This window comes from Corvus moneduloides, chromosome 1 (genome assembly GCF_009650955.1).
Source record: "Corvus moneduloides isolate bCorMon1 chromosome 1, bCorMon1.pri, whole genome shotgun sequence".
Classification (NCBI taxonomy): Eukaryota; Metazoa; Chordata; class Aves; order Passeriformes; family Corvidae; genus Corvus; species Corvus moneduloides.
The window spans coordinates 18,066,238-18,092,819 of NC_045476.1; the positions used below are offsets into that span (position 1 = coordinate 18,066,238).

Below are 26,582 nucleotides of genomic sequence, written 5' to 3' on the forward strand. Positions count from 1 at the left end.
ATTGTTTATGAAGATAAAAACTGGATTTCACAGGATTAACACTGCAGAGTGCTCCCACTCTGTCATCCTAACCACTCAGCTGCGAGGAGCTGAAAGCCCCTGGGGTGATTTTCTTGGTTCCATGGAGTAGCATGATGGAATAATGAATTAAAAAGCATGCTTTCCTTGGACTAGCTCTTGTTATTTCTCATTTCAGTGACTATCAGTTTGTATAAAACCAGCCAGCTCTTCTTTGGCACAGGCTTCCTCATGGCCCTTGGCAGAGGCATGCCCAGCCAGCCCGGGAAGAGAGAAGAAAGCCTGCTGGGAGCTGAAGCCCTCCATTGCCTCCCAATACCTGTGCGAGGGCAACTCCAGGAGCTCCCATGGCTGCATAGCCAGGACCCAGCAGATGGCACTCCTGGATGGTGTTTCTACTGGATGGATCCCAGGCAGCATCTGCCTCCATCTGCCTCAGCTGCCCCATCCCAGCTGCCCCGCTGGGGAGAGGGCTGCCGGGCAAGGCACGGCTGTGCCTGGGCAGGCGGGGTGAGCTCTGCCCTGCCCCTCTCATCTTAAAAACAGTGCTCAGACTGCCTCGGGGGCAAGGCTCGGGATCACTGCCAGTACCTGACACAGCGGGACAGCTTTCTGGGGGCTTGTGCTCCTCTGCCAAGGAAAAAGAACCAGGGCTTGGTCCCCTTAGAAGCCATTCCTGGTTTCTCCCAAGAGCCTCACTGGGTCAGACACACTTTACATGAGAAGGCAAACCTGTGGGCTGCTGGCTGGGCTGCACAGTACATCCAGCATCCCAGAGGGTCTGGAGAGGTCAGCATCTCACACATCAGAAAATCCTGGAATTGCAGAACAGCTGGGGTTGGAAGGCACCTCTGGAGATCATCCAATCCAACCACCTGCTGGCATCATGGTCAGCTAGAGCAAGTTGTCTGGGGCTGTGTCCAGTTGGGGTTTGCACGTCTCCAAGGATGGAGAACCTGCAACTTCCCTGGACAGCCTGTTCCAGCGTTTGACCCCTTCCAGAGCAAAATAAGTTTTCTCTTATGTTTAAGTGGAATTACTTGTATTTTAATTTATGCCCATATCCTTTTGTCTTGTCACTGGGCATTGCTGAGAAAAGGATGTCTCAAACTTCTTTACTAACCCAATCAAGTATTTACACACAGACTAAAATCTTCCCAAGCCTTTGCTGTTACCTTGTTGATATTTTTTCTTTCTTTCTTATGACACAGTACCAAAATTTAACAAGTCCAGAAAGGAGTCTACTAAGGAAACACAATGTCTCTGAAAAGTCAAATTCATTAAATTATTTATGAACACCAAAACTGGCTTTTAGAAAGGATTTTGCAGGATTAGCACCATGGAGTGTTCCCAGCTTTATCATCCTGCACAAGTAGGCAGGGTGCTACTTAAAGATCATCCCACTGGAAGAAGCATTTCCATATTATGTGCCTCAGCATGGGGCTGAGATCACAGCAGGGTGCACATCTCAGCACACAATAGATATTTCTTTGTTTTAGATAAAGACAGCCAGCCCCAGAAAATGGATCAAACTATTCCCATCTTAGAGGAAGAGATTTCAAGCCTGGATCTTGGGCTCCTGAAGTCTGCTGCTGACAGATCCAAAACACTGGAAGTTTTTCTGGAACTGGGGCCCAGGTGCAGTGCTCTTCAATGGGGTGAGATGGTTTGTTCAAGCTTTTAGAAATGTTACTTAGTTTGTTTCATCCTTGTTGGACCTTGCCACTGCAATAAGTAGCCCCTGAAAGCAGGTTAAGTAGGGAATTTCTTGTGTTTTCTCTTGACAAGCATTGGCTCCTCCAGATAGAGATGTCTGCATGCCAAGCCATGATATTCTTCCCAGCATGATTTAATAGTGATTTATTTACTTACTTCTATGCTGCATCCTGCTTGTTTGCCAGTGGAAATCTGCCTGGGGGGTTGTTTCATGTGTCTTGCAATGAGATGTGGAAATCTGCCTTCCCAGCTTTACCAAAGCATTCCTGGCCAATACTAGGAGAGGGTGCCAGAATATAACAGCTCCTGTACTACATGGGAAATACATCATCTGGCTAAAAGCTGTTGCTCTCTGGTGGTTCCTCTCTCCTCCTCCACCTTCTCCTCCTTCTCCTCCTTCTCTTTTAGAACTGTTGTTAATGATACATTTCATTTCCAGAAGAAGAAAAACACTATCTTGCAGCCCTGCCAAGGAGCCTTATCTGCATACTATACCTGAAATGTAGGTTTCTCTTTAGTCATGGACCCACACTTATCATGCTCAGCTTTATTAGTCCCACCCCTTCAAGCTCTTTGTTTAAGAGAAATCTTGCAACCCACTTTAATCCCTGCTTCCTACAAAATAGAGATAAAAAGTCTTCCCCCAATGTATTGTTTAAAGCTGAGCATTACACAAGAGACACCACAATGCTCTTACTGCAGATTTTATTGTATCCAGATAAAAGACCATGTTCAGACTCTGAAGGCCTTCACATGTTGCATGTTGAGACACAGAAACAGGTAAGAAAGGGGTCTGAGGCAAACCTTACTGGAATCACTGAAAGGGCTGCTGTCAGATGACTGAAACAGGTCTTTAATCACAAATTCATTTATTTGAGCCAGTGGGATTTTGGAATTGATTTTAGGGGTTTCTAGATATTGGCTTTCAACATTTCATCCAAATCAGCTTCTGACTAGGAGTGTGAGACTGTCCTCCATATACCCTTGACTTTAGTTTAGGTAAGGTTCTTTATGGGAGCATCAGCTGTATGTGACCATTTAGCTGAGTTTCAATAATGCTACTCCACACTAGAGAAGAAGAAAGATGCAGCAGTGGGGATTATAAGAGTTACAGTTTGCCTCCTCATTATGGCATCATTGGAAAACATCACCACAGATGTTAACAGCAAAAATGCTGAAGACGTCAAAGATAGACTCAAAATGTCCTGAATGTTGCATTAGATTCATTGAAATGATAATGGATTTTTTCAATAAAAACTTAGTGAAAAAACATTAAAGGGTTGTCCCATGCCCACCTTCAGGTCACGTGAGACTGACCAGTCTGTAAAAGATCTGTAAAATCCTAAGCAGATTTGTACAGCAGAGATGTGGCCATGTTACAGGAAAGTACAGCTTGTCATGGGAAAAGTGCCTGTTTGCCAGTCATGTACCAGAGACATGCAGCAGCACATCTGAGCAGCAGAGATGTCAGAATGAAGACATCTTGTTCTGGCTGCAGCTGGCCACAAAAATATGCAGATTTTGTTTCCTGTTTCTTCCTCCCTTCTATTGGTGAATACAATCTGTGGAGGCATGGCAAGCCAGGGGGTCTAAGGTAAAAGTTTCCTATGTTTGGCAGAAGAGGCTGGAAAAAAAGGATTAGAAATCTGAATGTATATGCCTCTTAATAAAGTCAGCATTTAAGATCCCTGTTCTTGTTCTTAGCACACTCCAACCCAGCCGGACATGCAGATTCCCACCCAGAGCTTTCATCACTCAGGCCGTTCAGACAGACCACATTCACACTCGCCAGTGCTAAACTGTAGCTGTGAGCTCTGCAGGGTAGTGTGGGAGGAAAGCAAAGTACATCCATTTCTACAGTCTTTTCCCAGGCCTTGTAAATCCAGTTGTGGTCCTGGGTGTAGTTGTGCATCCAAGCTGCAAATTAAAGCTTCAAAGGAAGCTGGTGTGAACTGGTACCTGTCCAGTCAGGCAACTTGGAAAGGCACAGTGTAGAGACACGAGCTGGTATAACAAGTCAGCAGAACACTTGGGTTTACCTGAATCATCATCATACCTTACTAATGAAGTTGGGGGCTCAGCTAGCAGCAGGAAAACCCCTTGGGATGTCAAGGTCCCACAGTCCTAAATTGACTTGAGTAATTTTACTGCTTCTTCTCAGACCCCAAGATGAGTAAATGCATGGGAAAGATCACTGGCATCTTGGGGCAGAAGCGTATGAAAACACACTGAGCTGATTTAATGGAAAGTCAGTAAGAAGCCACAACTAGCAAGGAATGCAATGAGAGATCCTCAGTGATGGTGTTGAGGTGCCTGAAGCAAGAAGCAAGTAGATCAGGTGGTTGAACTCACTGGACTGCTGAACTTTATCTCCAGGTCTCTTGGCTTTTCATCTCATCACACAAACAGCATCAGGAACAGGGAAGCAAGAGCCCAGGTATCTCAGTGCTCTGACAGAACCAGGCCTCTTGCTTGTCGTATTTTGTCCACTGACTCCTGGGTCCTTGGCTGTGTTGTGCCCACCTTCAGGAGGAGAATGGAAGAACCCTACAACAAGTTGCTCTGGAGCATGATTATTAGGATTTTCTTGGGAGAGATGAGAATTCCTTCCACTACAGCTTGTGAGGGACCTTACTACACCAACTGTAGTGGATAGTGGCTCTTCCAATGCAGCCCTGAGATAAGCACTCAATTCCTACAGAGAAATGCAGAATTTATTGTATCCATTTGTTCAGCATTTTTGTGATTTATCAAGCTTCCTAGTGATTTTTTTTATTAATTTGAAAAGGCACCAAGTTTTTCCTATAGGCTGGGAATTATTGTTCAGGATCTTGCCTTTGCCTCTACTGGGCACAGATCCACAATGGTATATGGTGAGTTTGCAGACATCTGTCATCACATGGTATCAGTGGACTCCTCTCTATTTTTGGCAGCCTTTGCCAACAGTGCCTGTCTCTGTTTCCTGAACAGGAATTAGGCTTTTTTTTTTTTTTTTTAGACAACACAAGTTCTAAATTAGGGGCACACAGGGCTGCAAAGCACACAATGTGTTAGGTCATTATAGCTTCTGGTGGCTGTAACAGTAAACTGAGGCTTCTTAGTTCTTTCAGCACAGAGCCTGTGTGAAGTCAGACACATGCACACACATACACAGCCTGTCAAGCTTGGGGCTCTAAGACCCTGGGTTTAACAATATGTGTGACCCTTTCCCCACAGCTCTTCAACAGAGCAGTGAAGGCCATGTGTTGAGGGCCAAGTTTGGCCCATGATGTTGAGTAAATACTTTAACATTATAAGACTAATCCATGTTTCTGACATGGGAATGAGCTGTGGAAACACCTTTGCATAAATAGGTCAGCCTGACCATCAGCTTGGAAAAAAATAGTTCTTGTCTCAGATAAGGGAGCAGCAAGGCAATTCTGTGTATTATGTCATACATTAGCAAACTGCCCCACAGCTCCTCAAGCACAAGACACTTTTGAGTGGTTATTTGGGGGGGGGGACAGACACACAGCAACAAAAGGAAAGGTTTGAAGGAGGCCACAGGCTAGAGGTATGCACTCATCTCCTTGGTACTGTGAAGTGATGCATATGTATAACCCTCATTGCCCCATTTAGCACCTCAGCAAGGCATGTTTGCTTGGTCTGGACACTGTTAGAGCAGCCACACATATTCTGACAAGCTTCTTTGTCCCTTCCTGTGCCCCTGCATTTGATAGATGTGTCAAGAAGAGATAGGTAGTGTGTGTTTAGTTTGCCCCTCCGTTCTTCCCTTGACTCTTCATCTTAGTGCTCCATACACAGCACTGTTTCTCACTCACAGCCCAGCCCAATAGATAAAGTATAAAACAAAAGCAAAGCAAGCACCTCTCGGACCCCACACTTACAGTCTGGAAACTGCATCACTTCAGTGTGGCCTGGAGTAGCACCAGTAAAAGCTGGTGGATGGGAGATAGTTACCTGCCTGACCTGTTTGGTATCACTGCTGGCATTTTGCAGGTTCTGGAGATGACGATGCAAAGATACCTGAATGCAAAATCAGCTCAAGTCAATCAAGCCAGAGCTGCTGGCATGAACCCTGGGGGTTGGGAGAGAGGTGGAGGTAGAACCTGGAACCATCGTGCTGAATGTTTCACGCTCCGGGGTGCCGGAAATCCTACTGCTCTGGTAGGGAACAGTGCCTGCCTGTGGAGGCAGCCTGGGCTTGGCTCCCAGTGAATTTACCCTGCAACAACCAGGTGCACAGGAGTGAAGGGTTTCTGCAGGAGCCAACCTGGACCAAAGCTGAGTCTTTGTCAAGTTGCTCAGGTATCTGTGCATCATGCTGCAGGAGTTTGACAGTACCGGGAATCCCAGCCCTGTATTTCCCCAGCTGATGAGGAGCTGTCTATAAATCAATGCCTATTTAGCATGATTTGTCTTTAAAGCCCTGAGTTAACTTGGCTGACAGCTGTCTGACAAGAGTATTCATTATCCCAAACGGGAAGGCAAAGGCATTTGCTTAACATCGGGTGAATCAGTGGCAGCCCAAGGATGTGCGCTGAGAGGCTCTGGCTCCCCAAAGTGAGTCACAGGACTTCACTGCCTCTCATGCTAATGGCTTCCGTGCCCAGAGAGCATTACCAAAAGCTTTTGGTAAAGCCCAGAATGTGAGAGACATGCCTGCGAGGAATCTTTGAAGAGTCTTGTAAAGACAGGGCATGCAGGAAATGCCTGAGCAATGGCTTAACTGGCCGTACCTCCATGCGCGTGAAGTTTGCTGGGATCTTGTCATGCACATTAGCCACTAATATCTTTTCAAGGGAAGGCGTTTTCCTATCCTTTTCTGCAGCTACGTGTCTGAAATGCACTTAAGTCAGGTAAAGCAATTTGCTTGTATTTAGCTCTAGATCAAAAGCTGTTCAAATATTCAAGTATATTTGAATTACAATTAAACTCACAGCCGTAACAGCCCTTTCCACGCCTGTGTTATCACTCTGGTTTGAGGCAAGTGAGTGGGAGTTAGAAGGTGCCTGAAAGTATGGGCATTTTTAACAACTTGAATGAGTAAGCAAGAACAGTTTTGGATTGCAGATGTTTTAGTTCAGCTTAGGGGCAGACACTTAGGTAAGCTTTCCTTAAAAGTCTGAACAACTGCAGTTCAGACATGTGCTGCTCCTAGGCGAACACTTCCCTATCTCCTCTCCTTCAAACACAGCAGCTGTGCACTTGTGAGAAGAAGTGGTGTCAAATTAATAGTCAGTAATGGCTAAGAGCTGATGAATCTCTCAGATGAAAGGCACTGTCTAATTACAAACTTTTGTCATTGTTTGTTATTATGAAGCCACCACTTAAAGGGCTGTTGCCCTTAGAAATTTTCTTTTTTATGTGTTTATAAGATTTTTTTAAATGGTTTGAGTTCTCGCATCTTGCTAATGTTTTATTCTTAAGTTTTTGGGTTTTTTTTTTTTATTTTATTTTGGTTCTTTTCTCTAAAAGAGGTTTTTGCCTTTTCTGTTTCACAAAGTTTCTCAACATGCCATATAGGTGGTGTTGACAAGATATTTGCACACACTGAAAATGCTGCCTGAAAGCTGACTGTATTTCCAGGCATGCCTTAGCTGAAAATGCAGTATTTGAGCTTAATCTTTCGTTTCTTAACAGTGTTTCTGTAAACTGTGGTGCTTGTTTGAAGTAGACAACACTTGTGAAAGAAGATGGAAAAGTTCTTAGAAGTAGAAGCTGATCAAGTCCAGCAATGATCTGGTCTGTGCATCTGTGTATGCCTGGGTGTGTGTGCGTGCAATGCCAGGCTGCAGCTTGTAAATAAGAACCACAATAACAAGGCAGATATAAAATAAACAGCTCACATGATCAAAGGGACAAGTACTCAATATACGTGAAACTGAATATCAGACATAGCAGTAAATTTGACCAGCCTGGAAACTTAAACCACTTCTATGTCAAGACCATGGCCAGAATAACTTCACGGAGTTTAGTGGTGAACCAAGGACGAGTTTGGCATGGGAGGAGTTTTTTGTTCTTGGGTAAGTTGTGGCATAATGTTGAAATTATTGTTACTGAAGTATGGTTGACTCAAATTGGTGAGGCTCCAAGCAGGAGTTTGGTTGTTGTGAACGGAAACTGCATGCAAAGTTAACAGAGACTGGTTTAGACAGTGATTGCTTCCAGCTGATTAAAGTAAGATAACCATCCTGCTGAAAACTGTAACTGAATTTCCACAGCCATTCACTGTCAGAAGGCTTCAATTAGACTACTGTGCATGCCTTCCTCGGCACTGGACACCACACAGCTGCTGCTCTCTGAGCCACCTTACACCTACATGGGCTCTTGCCTCCCAGTGCCATGTGTCTGTAGAAGGTGGAAACACACATCTTCAGCTTTCAGATAAGGCAATGAACATTTTCAATTTCGATCCACACAGCTGTTACCCTTGGTTTGCTACTACAGTTTAGTAAAAGTTCAAAAAAGGAGCTGAAAGTGTTCTTGGGATAAATAATTCTGACCTGTTGGGTTTCCTCCTGCAGGACCCTGGTCCTGAGCTGCATGTAGACACACCCCACAGTTTCACTGCTGTGTCTTCAGCATAAGTTCTGTACATTGCTGATGCTTTGCTGGGCAGGGACTATGTGGTGAGTGATGGAACTCAGGGCTTTATGAAATCGCAGAAAAAATCTAAATACACAAAAGTACTGATATTGCTGGGTTCTTAAATGAACAAAAAGCATCAGACCCCAGGGAAAGTGTAATGATTAAAAATTATGTGAGAAATATAACCCTGAACTATCCCTATTTCTTTGTAAAGCAACAAACCATTGCATCTCTGAGTTTTGTGATTCATTCTGCTCCTTTAAATCTCCACCAAAACAGGTGGCAATGATTACAAGTCTTTTTATCTTTTTTTTAAGATGAAAAGAAAAATCCATCTCTCTAAGAGCTCATGTACAAAAGATGCTCTTAACGTGGCAGGCTCGTGAAAAGACACCAGTGCTGCTGTTCTGCAGTAGGAACACAGTGCGAAAGGGATCTGCAAAGTCTTCAGGATCCCAATGATGCCAGATAGTCCTGGTGTTTGACTGATTTATAGGCTGCCCTAAATCAGACCTTGCTGATAGCAGAGGTCTGCTTTGCTTAATCGCACTGAACAGCAGAGGGTCGGTGCCATCTGCACTTCTGGTGAGCCTTTAGTTGTGAACTTACAGATAACACCTCCTCTGAGGAAGCAAACACTGACAAAATCATAGTTCCTTTGCTGACCCAAGTTATTCAAAACACAAAATAACAAGGTTATGTTACTTATTATAGGATCTTATAAGAAGCAGCATGAGATTTAATTTCCACGGTGTATTTCAGTGATCTTGTTATTTCCCAGCACTGAAGTGCTTATGTCCCAGGCATCTCTGTTAGTCACAGCTGAATGCCCTGGTGTTATCCTGGACAGAGATGTGTGTCTCCAGTGCTGATTCTTGGTCATCCAATGATAAAGTAGAAGAGTGGAAGTAGCAGGTAATGGATGCCAAAGAAAGGCACAGAGTATAAATGAGAGTGATAACAGAAATTCATGTTTCCAAGGTTTTCCTGACAAAGTAAGGCTACAAGAAGCCATATTATAAAATTGTGTTCTTTTCATTTTGCTGCAAGGCATACTGATGACACAAAAAGCTCCTATCTGAAAAAGGGATGGGATTTTGACTTGTTTAAAAAGAAGAGTTTTTCTCCTCACTGTTTAGTATTTGCCAATACTGCTACAGAATTGCTGTCTTGTATGATTTCTTTTCTTCCAGTTGCTTCCATTGCAATCTGTTTTGTTTCTGTACCCATATTATGCTTAAAGAAAAGTAGTATGGCCCTGCATGACCAGGGATTTTTGTCAAAAAAATTATCTTCAAGTGTTTGAGCATTCAGAGCTATTTTTTTCAGTAAGTCTTAAATAGGCCACTTTTTCTGCAGTTTAGAAAACTGTATTCTGCAATTACACTTAATCTTATTTGTCCTTATCCTGAGCTGTATCTTTTTTTCTTCATACAGCTGCCATCTTTTTGCTGGGAAAGGTATTTGTGGAGGAAAAGCCATCGATTTTTATCTTCAGTGCCATCTAAAAAAGATATGCATGGGTTTATTCATGTCTGATGTTAAACCAAAACAATAATTTGGAAGCCATATATTCAGAATATAAATGACTCATCTTTAGGTGAAACTGACCCTAATTAGATCTAGATCAGCCATCGTTTGACAGAGAGAAAGAAAATTCATTTTCTCTGAAATGTGGTAATGGCTAGGAAACTAGCCCCAGAACCTTAAATTAAAAGCAGGTTTTAACATGCTGGCTCTGTTCCTGCCTTCAATATCAGCCTCTGCCTGTTTTAGTTAAATAAATGGTAACAAAAGAAGACAGACTGGGTGACATTAAATAAAGAGAAATTTAAGAGAGCAATTATAGCATTAAAAGGGGCCAGAGGTGAGGAACTATAAACTCTGTGGAACAAAGTGAAGCATTGCAGTTTCTCCAAAACTTTGTTCACTGAAACCTTGTTAGTTCTGGTCACGCAAAGCTGTTTGTGACTGAAGGCGCCTGTCCTCAGCCCAGGGCAGGAGCCTGCTCCCAGCATCAGTCTGGCCACGCTCCCAGTGTGCCACTGCCCTGCATGGGCAAGTTTGAGGTGTGGGATGGGCGGTGGCAAGGGTGGATCCTGGGGTGGTCAGTGTCTCTGCTGGTGTGGCATCTCCCTGAGCAGCATCTTATTCTGCTTCTCCATCTCACTTTTCATTTCATTTCCATAGCATGAATGACTTGCTCTTCTTCCCCAAATTGCCAAACGGCAAAAGGAGTTTGCAGGAGAATGGGCTGTCTCTCCTAGCCACAGGTTTTGAAGGATTAGTGTTAAGGAGGTAACAAGGAAGCAACAGCCCATCACAGTCACTTAAAGTCCTAAAAGAACAGTTCTGACCACGGTCTTTTGTAATGAAATCAAAGATGTCACTGCAAAACCAATTGCTCTAATAACATACGGTGGGCAAAGCTCAGAAGATTAGGAATTTAATTCATATAAGCACCCGAGAAAGATGCGTAAAGGAGAATTGAATTTTAAAAAATCATCTGGTCCTCACTTGCTTTGAAATAGGATGCCTTTGTTATGAATAAAGCTATTTAGGCATCTGTGTTCTGTGTGCATGTGTAGCGAGACGTAAGAAACACACTTGTGACCAGAACAGGTCCATAATCCGATGTTCTGGGGTAGTTCAGAACACATAAAAAATCCAGTTCAAGGCTTTCTAAATGTTTAGTTGCAGGAGGAGTGATGTGGAAAGGTAAAAGCTTGTGCATCAGCTGGCTTTTGAGCTGGAGCAGAGTCCTCGTGTGCAGTCATCCCTCATCATCACCCTGCGCTGTGCAGGGCCCAAGCAAACCCAGCTTTCACACATCTTCCTTCTGGAGATTAAACTAAAACATATCCATACTCTGCAAGCAAAGAATAGTGGCTAGCACAGTATAGCTGGATTTCCCTGACCTAGAAAGTCCTGTCAAGGACCAGGGAAGGCATTCCCAAACAAGTATTCAGAAATTGGGAAGTGTACCAAAAACTCACGAATATTTTAAGATTGCTAACTTTCATATTGTTTACTTTTGCCTTTTGTTTTCATACTGTTTCAACTGCAAGGTTTCCAGCTTTTGATAACTTCAAGGGACGGAGGAAATACATATTCTCAATTAATTGCATAAATTCAGGATCTGGGTATGTACAAAAAACCCCATAAATAGTGAAAACTGCAGTGCTAGGCAAAAGCTTCTGAGATCTTCAAGAATCTAAGGCCTAATTCGGGATTGCCCTGTGTACTATTAACTTAATTTTTGCTTACTGATAGATACTGAGCATGGTAGAAAGTGGGCAAGGGGGAAAAGTGCTCACATTATTATTGATCAGATTTTCAAATTCATTTCCTATGAAAATTAATTAAAGCACTCTTAATGTCAGTATTTAATTCAAGATTCTGTTCATATGCTAGAGTCTGCAGTACAGGTACCTGACAAGTAAGACATAAGCAGTTTGCTCCGAGATCCTTGTACAAAGAATACCTGCATCAAGGTCTCTTATGGCATCGGTTTCCCTTGTGGTTCTAAGGTAACTTTCACAAATGCAGGACATGTTGAATTTTACAGAACTCCTGCTGGTTTCTGGGTCCTGACACCTTTAGCTATCTGAAGTATTTGCATCTTAAAATATTCTTAGAATGTAGAAGAGTAAATTTCATGGCCCTAATAGCTTGTTGGTGAATTTCAAAGTGGTGTTATCAGCACTGATGCATAGGTCTGGGGAAATGTCCCTTTTCCATCACCCAGGAAAAAAGAGAGGGCAATATGCATTGGATTCTTCAGGAAAAATGAAAATGAAAGTGCTTGTTCCAAGCTGATAAAGTTTCTTTGAAAGAGAAAAACTCTGTCCTCCCCAATGGCATTACCAAGTTGGGAGCACATCATCTCATATCTCTTAAGATTTCTCAGGAAATCCTGTCTTTTTCCAGGCCATGCTGGTACTTGGAAGGCACTCCTGACAGAAGGCAAAAGGGTACATGTTACACTTGCCTTGTATAAGGGTTTTGGATTGTTTGGGTTTTTTTCTTGGTGTGGGGTGGGAGGAGGGGGAAGAGGTATTCTTTCAGTTTAAGGGGATTTTCTCAAACTGGTTGCATCATTTAGTCCCATCTCATGCTCCAGGTCCTATGTCAGCTCCTAATGAGCCTGGCTTATTAACCTTGTTCTAGTTCATCCTGCCAACACATTTTGCTGGAACTACCCACACAGTTCACTCTGGGCATGCTGTTGAGCACTTTGCCAGGTTAAGACTTTTGCTGCTTGTCTAAGAACTTATTTAATTAAAAATTATCACCTTTTTCATGTGTGTATTCCAAGAGCATAGAGTACAGGTTTTGCAATGTTTGCTTGCAAACAACAAAGCATACAATTATCTCTAATAATGAAACCAAAATGGTTTGAAAGGCAGGACCTTGTGAGTTGAGACAATGATCTATGCAGTCCTTTACAGCAGCTTTCTTATACTTTTTATGCTTTAATAGTATGCATCTGCTGCGTAGGGTGGTGGTCCCACGTAGCTAAGGACAGGACATTTATTAGAAGAAACAAAGGGATTTAAGTCTCTGGTTTTTAGGTATTAAAAGTTCTCCATGTCCACATCCTGAGAAGGGCAGCCATATCAAGATAATTTCATTGTTATTGCTCTGTGTGTGTCAGCTCCTCCATGACTAATGTGTCCCATATTCTTATCATCCAAATCTTGACATCAGATGGTTTCTTTTAGAGTGGGATGTGATTAAGCATTGCCGGCACAGAGAGCTCAGAGATCAGCTTGCACGCCCTACTTTCAACGAGTCTGTAACCAGCACACTGAGAATAAAGACCTCCTGAGGAGGATGAAAATAGCACCCATATGTAACATAAAATACCAGGTTTTGAGCCTGCAGAGATTCACCTGAGCCCAGAATAAGGACTGGACTCTGCATGTCCCTGTGAATCCCAGCATTTCACCTGGGCTTGCAGAACTAGTGCTGGAGCAGCCATGCTGCCATCTGTTTACCTTTAAGAAGAACCTAAGGGGTTCAGGACAGGGGTGAGTGGTCCATACATCACATGGAGATGAGGAAACAGCAAAAGTCATTCACTAAGCTCCAGAGACCAGCTCTTCTCAGCATGCGTCACTGGATGAAGCCTGGCTTAGCCAGAGCCCTCTAAAGTGCTTGCCCCATACCTTTCCGGTCAAACACAACAAAAATAAAAACCCACAGCCAACATCAACTTCTTTTTTATAACCAGACATCTCCCAGCGACCTGCACAGCAGTGCCACAGCTCTTGAGGATCACAAAAGCCAAACGCTGAGGCCCAGCTTCCCCAGCCCAACAGAGCTGTCTGCACCGGTACCTCTGCAGGCAGCACCGCTGCTGCTGTGCCCACGTGCATCTGCTCCCTGGCACCAAGAGAGGTTTTGTCTGCAAGTCACCCAGCATGGGGGGATTCACACCCTGGGTGGCCCCCAGGCTGCTGTTGCTTCCACAGATGCCTTTTTCTCTAAGGCTTCTCACAACTTTGTTGTTTCATCTCTTCTTTCATATGTATCTACAGCTTCTCTGGTATGAGTTTTTTTATAGAGAGCAAATCCTATTTGTCAGTGTTCTGACAAAATGACAGAATGGGTTAACTAGAGTGGAGGTTTTTTCTTCACATATAGGATATTTGTTCTAAAGACGAGGCTGAGAAAGATGAATGGTTTGATGAGATTAGGTCAGGTAAATTAATTAAAAAGTACTTTTGTTCTTGGAGAAAGTTTTCTCTCTGACACTCTGATGTCCTTGAGAAAACAGGATGAAGAGCTTTTTGGTTTGATGTTTTAAACACAACTTTGTTTATTCTTTTAATCAGAAACTTTTTTTCACCCAAGAACTTCAAAAAGAAGTGCAAACATTTTCAGGGATTAATTTGAAATGAATGGTTCCATTAGATGTTAAATCAAAAGTTTCAGACTGAGTCTCCTTGTCTTATGTTTTCTTGATTTTTTTATTGCAAATTCTAAAAAATTTCCTGTCTTTGTTTCACCTAAAATTATTTTTCTTATCAAGTAGATATTGCCAATTTCTAGCCCAAGATAGGTGTATGTCCATGCACTGATCAGTGCTGTATAAAAACCAATAGTAATTTAGTAATGGCTTTGTTGGCTAGACTGTTTCCCACAGACGTGATAATTTGGGTGTACTCCAATAAAAAAGCCACAGTCATACCCTGTGAAGTGTGGCCCACTGCTATACATCACTATATTGCTACCATATCTACTGAAAGATTTGTTCTGCATATCTTCTTTTTCAACCAAACTTTGCCAAAGGTCATGAGAAGTGTAATATAAAGTGTGGGGATGTTATTGCTTAGCAGCTTGAACAAATCTGTTGTTGTAGAGACAAAGGACAATTTTCTCTGGGCTGCTTATGTGGATAGTTTTACTTGAATTGACTGTTACCTTGGTATACATGAAAAAGCTTTAACATCTTCAGTGTCTCTCTCCTTTGAAGCAGTATAAAGTGTCTCTGCCCCTTTTCTTAGGCAAATGAGCTTCTTGGGTTCCTTTCAATATAATTTTTACACAGCACTTCAGGTATGATGGTTTGGCTGTCTTTAATTACATTCCCATATAGAATTAACAGTCAGTTTTTATCAAATGGTGGTATTACTTGTTCTGCCTCTTCCCATTTGTTTCTGATCCTATCCTGTAGCTTGCCTATCCCCACAATGGAGAAGAGTACACCCTGAAGTGAGATCTTGTATTGCCAAGGCTTTTCCTCTAAAGCCAGTGTTTGCCCACTCTGCTGATGAGAAACTGCCACTCCAAAGAGGTGCATTTGCTTCAGTATTTGTCTCTTTTTCATAGTTATTGTTTTCTCTTAGATTTTCCCAGTTGTGTCAGCATGTGTGGTCCAGTGACTTGGCACTCTCACATGCATCTCCTTTCTCTTCTGCTTTTTTCTTGGCTGTCACTAGGTCAGGAGGTCCCACTTCATGCAGGGACACCTCAGAAGGACTCCAGCCACTTGTGGAGCAGCCAGCCAGGAACGCGGCTGTGTGAGACTCACCATGGGGCAAGTTAGCTCTGCATCAGCTACGGAGTCCCCCTTGGGCAGGGAATGTCACAGCGATTTCTGAGCTGGGAATATCTCAGCAAGGTTTGGGGAATACATTAAGAACACAATAAGGTTGAAGACTTGCACGAAGTCAGAAAACGCCATGTGGGAGGTATGCATAGCCTGAGCTCAGCCCCTCCACATCCCTGAGATGCCTGACACCCTGTAATTATAGGCTCATAGACGTAACTTGTACTCAAAAGTTTCACTTCAACCATAGATCCACAGAGACAGCATCTCATTTTGGTGTAGCCATCTTTAATTTCTTTGACCTAAGCTTCCCAATTGTGTCTTTTGAATTTGGCATTTAATACAATCCATTCTTTTTCTCCATTTCCCAAATAGTCTGTGGAGCCAGACTAATCGCTGCTCATCAAATGCCCATTGTGTTCCTATTTCCCTGTCCCATGGTAACAGACACTTTTATTGTGATTATTCATCTGCTGTTCTTTCATTAATGAAAGATTTAGATTTTGCTGCCATAAGGCCTCTTCAATAGCTTTATACTTGAACACGATTTCAAACAGAAACCTGTTCTTTGGTACCGCCTAGCAGTGACACTGGAGGGTCTTTTGCAGCTTCTTGCTTGGTCAGTGACCATAAGAAATGTCCACTTCAAGGACTGACGATGTCCATTCCCTCTTGACAGGCTAGTTGTCAACCTACTGCAGCCTACATGTCCCACACTAAGGAGCCATAAGGGAAAGGATCACCATTATTTTTTTAGCATGCCTCTTCCTCCCACCATGAACTCTACTATGAGGCTGCTTGGAAAAGTTTCCCACACCTTTGAAGCCCGGTTGGATCCCTCTGCCTGTACGTATCTGCTCTAGCCTGTGCCAGATTGGGTATATATTGCCTGAAATGTCATTGGGTAAGGCTAGTGTGTTGCATGAGGAGTATATTTATTAAGTGAATGCCCATTCTCCTGCATTGATTTTGGGCTGTCATCACTGCCAGGTCCTTGCTGTGTTCCCAGGAGAACTGGAAGTCTTACTCTGCCTAGAAGGCTGGGTGCAGATCAACTCTCCATACTCTTTGCCCCAGCCTAGTTTTCCCTTTAATTAAGACCAATCCTGTTATCTAGATCCTGGGGAAAATTAGGATACGTTTAGCCTTGCATTGAGTAAGTGTATTTATGATCATTCTTGGTACCATAAAATTGTCTTTTCCAGGAAGACTGTCTCCTGGATTGCTTGCTCTCAAGGACTGTCTGTCTTTATAGGTCTGGTTTGTGGTATAAGTGTGTGATCTTTCCCGGCACAGAGACCACCATATAGACTGAGTAATGGACTATGCCCTTTGCCTTAGTTTATTTAAGGTCTTTAGTGATAAAAGTAGAGGAAGAAAACCTGTCCTTGTGCTGCGCTCACTTTTATAGATCATACCCTTCAAAGAAAAAAATCTGTTAGTGGGATGGTGGTGACAGCTTATTTTTAATAAGGTGGAAAGCTGTCCTTCTCTTAACCCTTGGAGGTTAAGCTGTCCTTCTCTTAACCCTGAGTCAGTCCTCCACTAAGTTCCTCATTATCTCTTTCACTCCTTTTGTTCTGTTCCTTCTTCCCTTCTTCTTTAACCTGTTAGATATGCACTTTTTTACATTGCAGATTAAAAAGTAGGCCAGATCCTCCTCAGAAAAAAAGGCTCTATGTTCCTACTTGTCCCTCTCCTTACAGTCATGGAAACCGATGTTGGAGTTGTCTTGCAGCTCACAGATCACACCCCCATAGCACTGAGACCTGGGCAGTCTCTTTGCTGTCTGCCTTCTCTTTCTCAGGTTCAAGCTTTTTCTCACACATCTTTTTTCCATGTCCTTTTAGCTTCATTTTTATTATCCCCCGTATCTCTGTGATTGAGACTATTTTTTGTGGAAACCCGCTCCACTTCTGTGTGCGAACTGCCTCAGCAAAGAGCACTTCACAGCTGGCAGGCACCTCTAGAGCTCCGGACTCCTCAGGAAGGGCAGGATGGCTGTTCCCTGCCTGTAGTACAGCAGCACTTCCAAGACCCCACTGCAGAGCAGGTTCCTCCAGACAATTGTCTTCACAAGATGGTGCCTGCCCAAAACTGCTTCTAATTGGAGTGTAAGGCAAAAGACCATGAGAGAAACAAGAGGTTCACAGCAAACAAGAAACTAATGAAGTAATACTCAGGGAGTAAACTTATATAGTGAGATAATGAGGCTATAGTAACCTATAAAAAGATTATTCCCCAGAGGCTTGTTTTTATAAAAATTCTAATGTTCAGTCCAGACTTCCATGCTTCCAATGCTGCTGCCAGTCCTGTGCCTTGCTGCTGCTGTCCTCCAGGTATGAAGGCCTGAAACAGCCCTGTTGCTTTTGAGTTTTCAGAGGAGCAGAAAGCATCAAAATGCCTAACTTCAAACAGGGGATTGTGTTCAGTGCTTGCAGAGGATGGTGAGAACAGCTCCTGGGACGGACATGAGGAGAGCAGATTCAGCCTGCCTGGCTCAAGTAGTGGAGATGCCTTTCAGAATTCAACCTTTCAGCACAGTTCTCATGTTCTAGCAAGTTGTCAGCCTGCTCTTTGAAAAGGCATCCATGTAACTCTGTGAACACGGTCCTTTCAGATCCCTTCACTACTGAGCACTGCTCTGTGAACTCAATACTCTGAGCGGGGAGTTCACACAGATCAACCTTTTTTATACTTTTCCTCTGGCGCATCATTCTCATTTTATAGCAAAGTCACTTGAATTTGACCTGAGCTGTCACAGCAGAGGAGATTCTGCAAGCTTTGAGGATAATAGATTTGTTTCAGAAAACAAATCTACACTCTTCCATAAGCCTTGAACTAACTTGATTTGCCTGCAGTAACTGCATTCCTGTGACAGCGGTGTGGCCTGTAAAGAAAGCATTTAATATTTTCTAAAATCCTCCAGTCCTTGACTTTTCTGTAAGATACTCCCTGTATACATAGACATTCATCGCCAGACTGACTCCTCCTTGTTGCCCTTCTTGCTAGAGAAGTGTCAGCCCAGAGATGACTGGAACATTTCTGAGATAACAGACGTAGCTCCAGTTTTGAACTGTGAATAATATGTGGGGGCTGAGCTGCTCTAGATCAAGCAAGAAAAAAGTAAAAGGGTGTGAAAAGTAAAGGGGCGAAAAGCAACATGAGGAAATTCTTGGTTAATGATGAGCATTGGATAGACTGGCACAGACACTGTGACAGTCTTAGAAAAGAGAACTCTTTGATTACTTACGCACTTTATTTTGCTAATTGCAAAAAGGTTACTTCCGTCTAATCAGTTGTTCCTAATAACAGATCAAGCATATCATCACATACCTTATCTACATAAGAATATGCACTAGTTCAGTTCAACCTGGTGCCATGTGTTGCATGAATATTCTTATTTAATTTAAGAATGTATTTCAGTTTATTATCAAACTGCCTTGAGCTCATATACAGTAAACCAGAAAAAGACCTGTCTCAGGAGATTGCTGAGTTAACCACACACTTCCAGAGCAACTTGTCTCACAGGGTGTGGTTCCTCTGGCAGTCTTGTAGACATCTTTATCTGAAGTGGTCACCACAATCTGAGTATCTGGAGTCAGTGAATCTAGGGCACAATTCATTCCATCCTAAAGCAGATGCATAAATGAGATTAGTTGAATCATACCATATGGGCATCTCTCCCTCCCCATTGTTCCTAAATGGAGCTAAAGATGACAAGCTCAGCTGAAGAGCTCTTGTCTCTGATGGTCTGCACTTGGATCATGTAACTTGACCTGTCCTGCTCCAGAGAGGTAACCTGAGCCAGACTGGACACAGGACCCCGCCCCATGGTGATGTCTGTGAGGAAAGAGTCTGACTCTGCCTTGGGTGCTGGTGGTGGTGTTGGTGTGGGCTGCAGAACATAAGACCTGAAGTATTTGATTATTGCCGCTAAAGGCAGGGACAGCAGTAGCCTCAGAAATGACAGAGAGAGAGGAAAGGAGCCTAACGCCAAAGTGCAGTGAGGCTGTGGGGTGCTCAGACTGTTCAGCTGACTGCAGAAAGCATCTCTATGGGCCTCCCACATTTCCTAGGAAGGAGGCATGGTACAGATAGTACATTTGCAGGAGAGGACGACAAAGACATGCATGGTCTAAGTACACAAGAGTGGAGACAGCTGAACTCACAGGCCAGGAGACTCTGAAATCCCTAGGGGGGGAAATGATGAGGGGTATCAATAATTTTAAAAATGCAACCCCTGCTCCAAGGATCAGGAAAACCTAGAGGGCATCAGGCAGTCACCTTGAGGGACAGCTGTCAAGACAGGCAATGTGAGTGATGGAATCTGGAGGCGTAGTTAGTGTTCGAAATCACTGATAAGAAACCTCAGGTACCCTCTGCTGTACAGGGCAAAGGATACCTGAAAACCATCACTCTGCTGACCTTCCTGTTAACTTTTCCTTGCAGTCAAAACTGTGACTTGTCAGGAGCAGCAGATCTGCTCCTCTTGCATCCTCTCCCTGGCCTCCTCCAGGGCACACAGGCAGGATAAGGACTTGTAGGACAGAAGAAAGAGGGAGCTGCCTCCTTTATATGTCAGCAGTTCAGTCTGGGGCCACAGCTCGCTCACCCCCCTGTAGGCTCCTCCATGAATGATCCTACAGATACACTGAGCTTTCTTTAATCTCATTGGTTTTGGAAAGAAATCTGACTCCAGGTGTTCAGAAGGAAGAAATTCACTTTGTGAAATATTTTCATTTAATAATCTTTTGGTCCTATTTGCTCCTAATAGGAACACCCCTCTACCCTTTTTGGAATATCCTGTGCATTAAAATGTAGAAAAGATGATTTTGTATGGAGTTATCTGATGTTCAATTCACTACTGACTATTAAAACTCGTGAGATATTCTCCTTGTTATTCTCCCCCTTAAGAAAGAGAAATGGTAACTCAAGAAAAATGGTTTCTTGAAGTGTTTTGATATAATTGAAAAAGCATCCTGTGTCACAAAATGGTGGCTATTGCTTTGGTTGTTTTCTGATCTATTTCTCCCCAGAAAGAACTAGGGATGAACTTGGGAGTAAAATCTCCTGGGATGTTAGCTGTCTTTATGGGACTTGTTAAACTGCTGAGTTCTGAAATGTTTGTCATTCTGATTGATTGGGTAGAAAAGCTTCAGGTCACAGAGGCCAGGCCTGGGGTGTGACAGCCATGGCCTGTAGCTAAGCCTAGCCTTGCTGCTCCAGTATGTTACAGTCCTGGAGAAGAACATACCTTCCCCAAAACTCTTGACAAAATGTAAGATGCTGGACTTGGTGGTTGTGCACAGTGGGGGGGATCCTGTGCCTCTCACAGGACGGTGTTAACTCCAGTATGGAGCACTGCAGGTGAAAGAAAAAATAAAAAAATGAGAGCCCACAGTGAAATAATTGTCCAGATTAAATAACTAGGTCTAATTAGGTTTTGGGAGAGCTTTTCAAATTCCAAAGGCTTCTGGGTGTTTAAATTTTTCTGACATCCTTCCATTATCTGAGATATTAAGGTAGTTAAAGCCTGAGAAAAATGTAAGCTATGTCTGCATATTTTCTGTGGTGCTATCAGTTAATCCGAAGGCTTTCTCAAGGAATCTGGTTCTTAGTCTGGGATTTAGAAAAATTACATTAATGTTCCTTTCCTCCCAACCCTACAGCCATTAGATTTAAGTTACAGTCTCTCCCAGCCTGATTGCTACAAGTTCCTGCTCTTGTGTCTCTTGGCACTCATTCCTCTCTTGTGAGTCTGCAAAAATGCTGCTGCCCACCTTGCCGCTCTCTCTTGCACTCACTGCACCAGCACCACCCGAAGCCATCCCCTGACTGTCCTCTCATGTGACTCAGTCCTGGGTCCTCCACAACCCAGCCAGGTATTACCTGCACTTTTGGTCTGGATTCCCAGTTCAGAGCCTCTTCTTCCTTGATCTCCCACACATCTCTGTTTTCTCATGAGATTTTGAAGGAGACTAACTCAGAAAACAAGGTCCTGTGGCACCTGGTCCAGACAATGAGGAAAATCAAATATTAGAGGTAGAGGTTGGGGTGCTTTTTATGCCTCAGGAGGAAATTGCTTCTGTCCCTTTTGCTGAACCCACTGGTGATCCAACCAGCTGCGGACCAAAACTGCAGGTTAGCAGAAGACCTGAGACCTGGGATCCATACAGCTCTTAGGGGAGTAGCTGTGGTGATTTCTGGAGTGTATAAGAAGAATTAGGCACTGCAAAAAATTAAGGCAGCAAACTGGTCTCTAAGTGCAAATCCAGCAGAGCAAGTGCTGCAAATCTAAACCCTTGATGCCTTGGTACACATGGCATGTGATAGAGCTGACATGATGAAGTTTCTCTCCCCAGAGTTCCTTTCCCTGCCCAGCAATGCAGCTTTGGACAAAATTATTTGGGGACTGGGAATATGGGCTCCTTCCACAATTGCCTTGTGGGCACTCAACTCTGGGATCCATCAGCTCTCTGGGACACAGAGACTAGCCAAACTTGACCCAGTGCATTTTGCTGGGTGGGAGGGGCAGGAGAAAAGGCTTTTAGTACTGATCTACTGAAAGGTGCAATAAAGACAAACACTTAAAGCAGGATCTTCCCCACCCAATCCTGTAGTTTCAACCATCACATCTGATGGGTCAAGCACTAGCCTGTATATAAACTCTGCAGCAGGTTTATACTGCAGAGCATGCCAGAGTTCTGGCTAGCAATCCTGCTGCCAGAGGGACCCGCTGGGGCTTGCCAGACTCCCACTTGACCTGGGTACTCTGCACTCTTCTGCATAAAACCCAGCCCATGGAAGGTGAATGTGAAAGTGCTCCTTGATATGTCCTGGTGAGCTGGAGGGTAAACCCAGGTTTCTCCCAAGAGCCACTCACAGTAAATGGCAGAGGAGACCATGGAGAAAAGAGAGGCATAGAAGGGAAAGTAAAAAATTCAAGAAAGATCAGCCAGGATGAATGTCAGTGACTGACAGAAAAGATACAAGAGAAATGGCCTTCTGAGCTCTCAGAAGTGTTGTTAAGAAAAAGGACAAAGAAAAATTTTTAAAATAACAATATTTAGGAATTTTTGTCCTATCAAAGAGGTACTAAGGGGCCAGATTACAGAGAAGGATTAAGGGCCAAAATCAATAACCCATTTTAAACCTAGCATGACAACAGCTGGCAAGGGACTCTAGGAAAGGAGAGGAATTGTTTAAAGGTCATTGGAGTAGCTGGGAATTAGGAGATTAAGCTGAACATCGGCTTGCTCATGGCTGATTCAGATTCCCTTGAGTCACTGCTTCTATCGATGAATCCAAGCCTCTGAGGCCGAAAGACTCTGTCAAGAGAAAAGGACATCCTCTTCTGTGAAAGGCTGACAACAGACAACAATGATGAGTGCCTTAGGCAGGGACTTGAGCCAGCCTACCCAGCAGATTATCACATCCTGCCAAATTGTGCTAAATGTAAAAAATCTGTACCAGGCTCTCCTCCTCTAAAGAGCTCCCACAGGGAAAGGGGACAGGGTGTGTTTGCAGCACTTCTGCAGGGAACTTCTGTCTGGTTGTCATGGCAGTATATCATGCTGGTCTCTAACACTTTTCTAAAGCAATATACTTATATTAAAAAAAGAAGTAATAGGATTAGCTGGGCAGTTACATTGCTGAGGCCTAAATGTGATTAGTAATTCAAACTCCTTCTATTTCTAGATGAAATTCTTAGACTGGAGGTCACTTTTCACAGAAGAGAAACGGCGTTCATCATTCTAGGAGCTGGTAATTCTGTATGTATAGTTTGATGTGTGCTAGCAACATCTGAAATTAGAGAGGCTTTCTGTTGTGGTTTCAAAGGTTGCATTTACTGCTTGTCTCTACTGCAAATGAAGTTGCTTGACATAATTATATGGAAAGATCAAATTGTTCAGTGTTTTACTATCATTTAATAAGGAGACATTTTTTCATCAGAGGCTAGAATTTGACTTGATTTAGTGACCCAAAGTGAAAAAATATGAGCCCTCTAAGGCTAATTTAACACAGGTTTCAGTTGCACATGCAGAGTATTTCTGACTGAGGGAGAATCAAAAGCTAAAATGAAAATGGTTTTTAAGTGTTGTTTTATGTACTAAATATATCTATTAAGGGGTCTACTTTGACCAGGCAGATTTGATGAATGCAATATGTGTAATGTTTCTTGGTATTTCCCTATTACAAGATATATAATCATTGTTGTCATGCAGCCTATGACATCAGAGATGCAATCCAAACGTGTCCCTTCAGCACTAGCTTGACATGAAGTGCTTTTGAGAGAGACCCTCTGTCAAGGGAAAATATGCTGAATTCCTTTCACAAGAGAATACCTTAATATTCATAAGGTATGTGGTCCTGGAGAAGCTGCAGCAACCTTAGCAGTTTGAAAAGAAGTATCACTGCAAACAGGTATAAAACCACAAACACAGTGTTTGGGACTCAAGATGTGTTTTGAACTCATATTACTTGTCCACAGTAGTACATTTTGTTCTCTGATTTCAGCATCAAAATGGTCTGCCATGAGATTTGGAGCCCTTAGGGACAATTCAGTGGCTGTTGGGCCATAATGGTAATGCTTTCTGTGACAGCCACATGTCCAGCACCATGACAGCCTATTTCTGAACTATCAAACCAGAGAGCATGGGTTCAAAAACTGTACCAGGACTTAGGAATTCGATGGTGCTGTGCTTGTATTGGGCAAAGGCTGAACAAAAGGTACCAGCAGGTGCAGAAGCCAAAGAGCACGCAGGGTGCTCCCTGCTGAGGGATCACTGGTAGATTTTCTCTGCAATCATTACTGCTTTGTTCTTCCTAAGTCAACCTTCATAGACAACCATGCTATTTGTTTGTTTATCCATAGACTCTTGCAGCTCTGAAAATTGTCCTTTTCTCCTCCCAAGAGTGGGATGAAAAAGACGGGGTGGGCACCACTCAATGAGATGACACACAGGATCTGGGGAACACAGCATTTCAGCCAACCAGGATCTTTTGGGAGCTGCTGCAGAAGCCAGAACCACATGGAAACGTGTCCTGGGAGCAAGAACCGAGAGCCTGCATGTGCCTCAGAGGCAGCAGGGGCAGCTTGGCCGGGTGTGCCTCGCTGAAATGAAGCACAAAGCTGTCCTGCTGGAGCGGGTGCCCAAGAGATGTCACCTGCAATCAGTGGAAGGAAATGGGACAGCACCTTGGCACATCCCTCAGCCTGTACTCCAAGTTGTCTTGATCTCCACCTGTGGTTACCCTTTGGGTCATTCTGCCACCAATTGCATGGCATTTCTGCCCAGTACTAGCCTGTGTGTTCTACCAACCTGCTACCCAGGGGACTCCAGGGGATCCCAGCACACCTTTTACTACTGTGTTGACAGTAACAAGGTACATCACTTGAATTTTGGCCATGGAGTAGAGATTGTTTGAAACAATGAAGGAAGGCTTTCACCAGTTCTCGGAACAACGATGAACAGAATTATGCATTTGTTTAACAATCAGTCGTGCATGAGATGTAACGATTTCCACTTCCTGTTTCTTGTCTATCTTCCTGTTTTTAAAAAGTATTCAATAAAAAGAAAATGTTGCTCAAAGGAAGGATTTAATTATAACTACCTTTTCATTGCCTCAGCTAGAGTGCATAAAACTGTATTTTACGCTCTGATGTTGATCACATTTTTGGGTACTAGTCCAGATACTTTGATAGTATTCCAAAGTAAGTGGGTGAGTATTAAAGAAATTAGTCTTGGTCTATAGTTTTATAGATCAGAGCAGGATTACTTCGATTTAAATAATTGCATAGTTGATATAGCTGCAAAAACTACATGCTCAAAAAAAACCCCAGCTTTGTTCAAACAAGCATTTTATTCGACCCAATATGAAACATTTCATTTACTTTTCATGAGATAAGACCTTTTAAAAAAAGCTTTGCTGGCTTTCAAAATGAGTTTTTTAAAGAAGAATGCTGTTTCATTTTAATAGCATCAGAACAAAAAGATTTGACTTTTCTGATCTTCTCTCTCTAATCTCCATTTCTGTTCAAAATTATTTATTTAATTTTATCCCAATTCACAATTGGATTTAAAAACAGAAATATGCCATCTGGCCAAATCCATGACAGATGTCTTTTTTGCTTCAGTGTCCCATTACTGTAGTGATAGGCCTTGCACCATGCTATTGGGGAGAAGGAGAGAGGAAGGAAGTCTGTAAGAAATGGAGGATAATTTAATGTCAGTATTTTTCACAGTATCCCAGACAATACAACTAAAGACACACTAAATATAAAATCCCTACCAATCAGATCATAACAAATTCAGTGTTGTGGCTTGCTGGTGCCTCCACACCAAAAATCTCTCTAGATACTTAATTATTTTACCAAAAGCGGCAGAAGAAGATACTGCAATTTTTAACAGAAATGGAAGACACAGATGCCATGAAGAAAGTATTAATCCCCTAGATTAAGACCATACTATATCCAGGGAAATATGGCAGTATTAAAGGTGAGGTGTTTGCAACTTGCAGCAGCAGCAAGATTTCTACTTCTGCAGAGGACCACCTTTATTGAATTGCATGGGCTAACAGTCCATTCTGTGAGAATGCAAATGCCATCATTCAATAATTAATTAAAAACAGCGTTTGATTTTAAATCTGAGATCTGGATCTCCGAAGAAAAAGAAAACAACCAACAAAATAGGGGACTCTAGGATAGATCTCCAACGAAATGAACAGATGTCCAAAATACTGGAAAGATCCTGTGATTTTCTGATGCTAACTGCATAATGCACATTGCTGCTTTAAAGGCAGGCTGAGCACTGTGGGACACAGATAGAAGTAGCACCTTAACTCCAAACTTCTGTCGCTGTGGCAATCATGACCTTGTTTTGCATTGCAAAGTTACAACGTTTTTGCAGATGTTGCTGAGAGACATTTGACCAGAGGAGGGGAATAGCCAATCATTTTTGCATCGTTGAGAATTTGCAGGCTTTTTGGGCCGGGTGATGGCCATAGGAGCTGGATATTGCTGCTAAGTATTTAATAACAGACCAGGATATATGTAGATACATGCTCTCCGTTTGTGTGATGCTCATCTTACATTAATTAACACTGGGGGAGAAATGCCGGACAATGCCTATGGCTGGAGCCAGTGGCAGGCACGAGCACAGCAGTGTGCTGAGCTGGGGCCTCGAACAGGACTAGA

At 43.0% G+C, this 26,582-nt stretch overlaps 2 long non-coding RNA genes across 3 annotated transcripts; one reads left to right on the top strand and one right to left on the bottom strand.

Moving 5' to 3' along the window:
• Window positions 1–266: 266 nt before the first annotated feature.
• On the top strand, window positions 267–24,982 carry LOC116440265. 2 transcript variants are annotated; one of them, XR_004238519.1, is made up of 2 exons: window positions 267–1,676; window positions 24,261–24,982. It is a non-coding gene; the product is annotated as an uncharacterized LOC116440265 (long non-coding RNA). The 2 variants fall into 2 exon arrangements; XR_004238518.1 differs by lacking the exon at window positions 267–1,676 and adding an exon at window positions 19,010–19,179.
• On the bottom strand, window positions 18,942–21,355 carry LOC116440258. Its single transcript, XR_004238515.1, has 3 exons — window positions 21,275–21,355; window positions 20,640–20,746; window positions 18,942–19,014 (listed from the first exon to the last, which is right to left on the bottom strand). It is a non-coding gene; the product is annotated as an uncharacterized LOC116440258 (long non-coding RNA).
• Window positions 24,983–26,582: the final 1,600 nt, after the last annotated feature.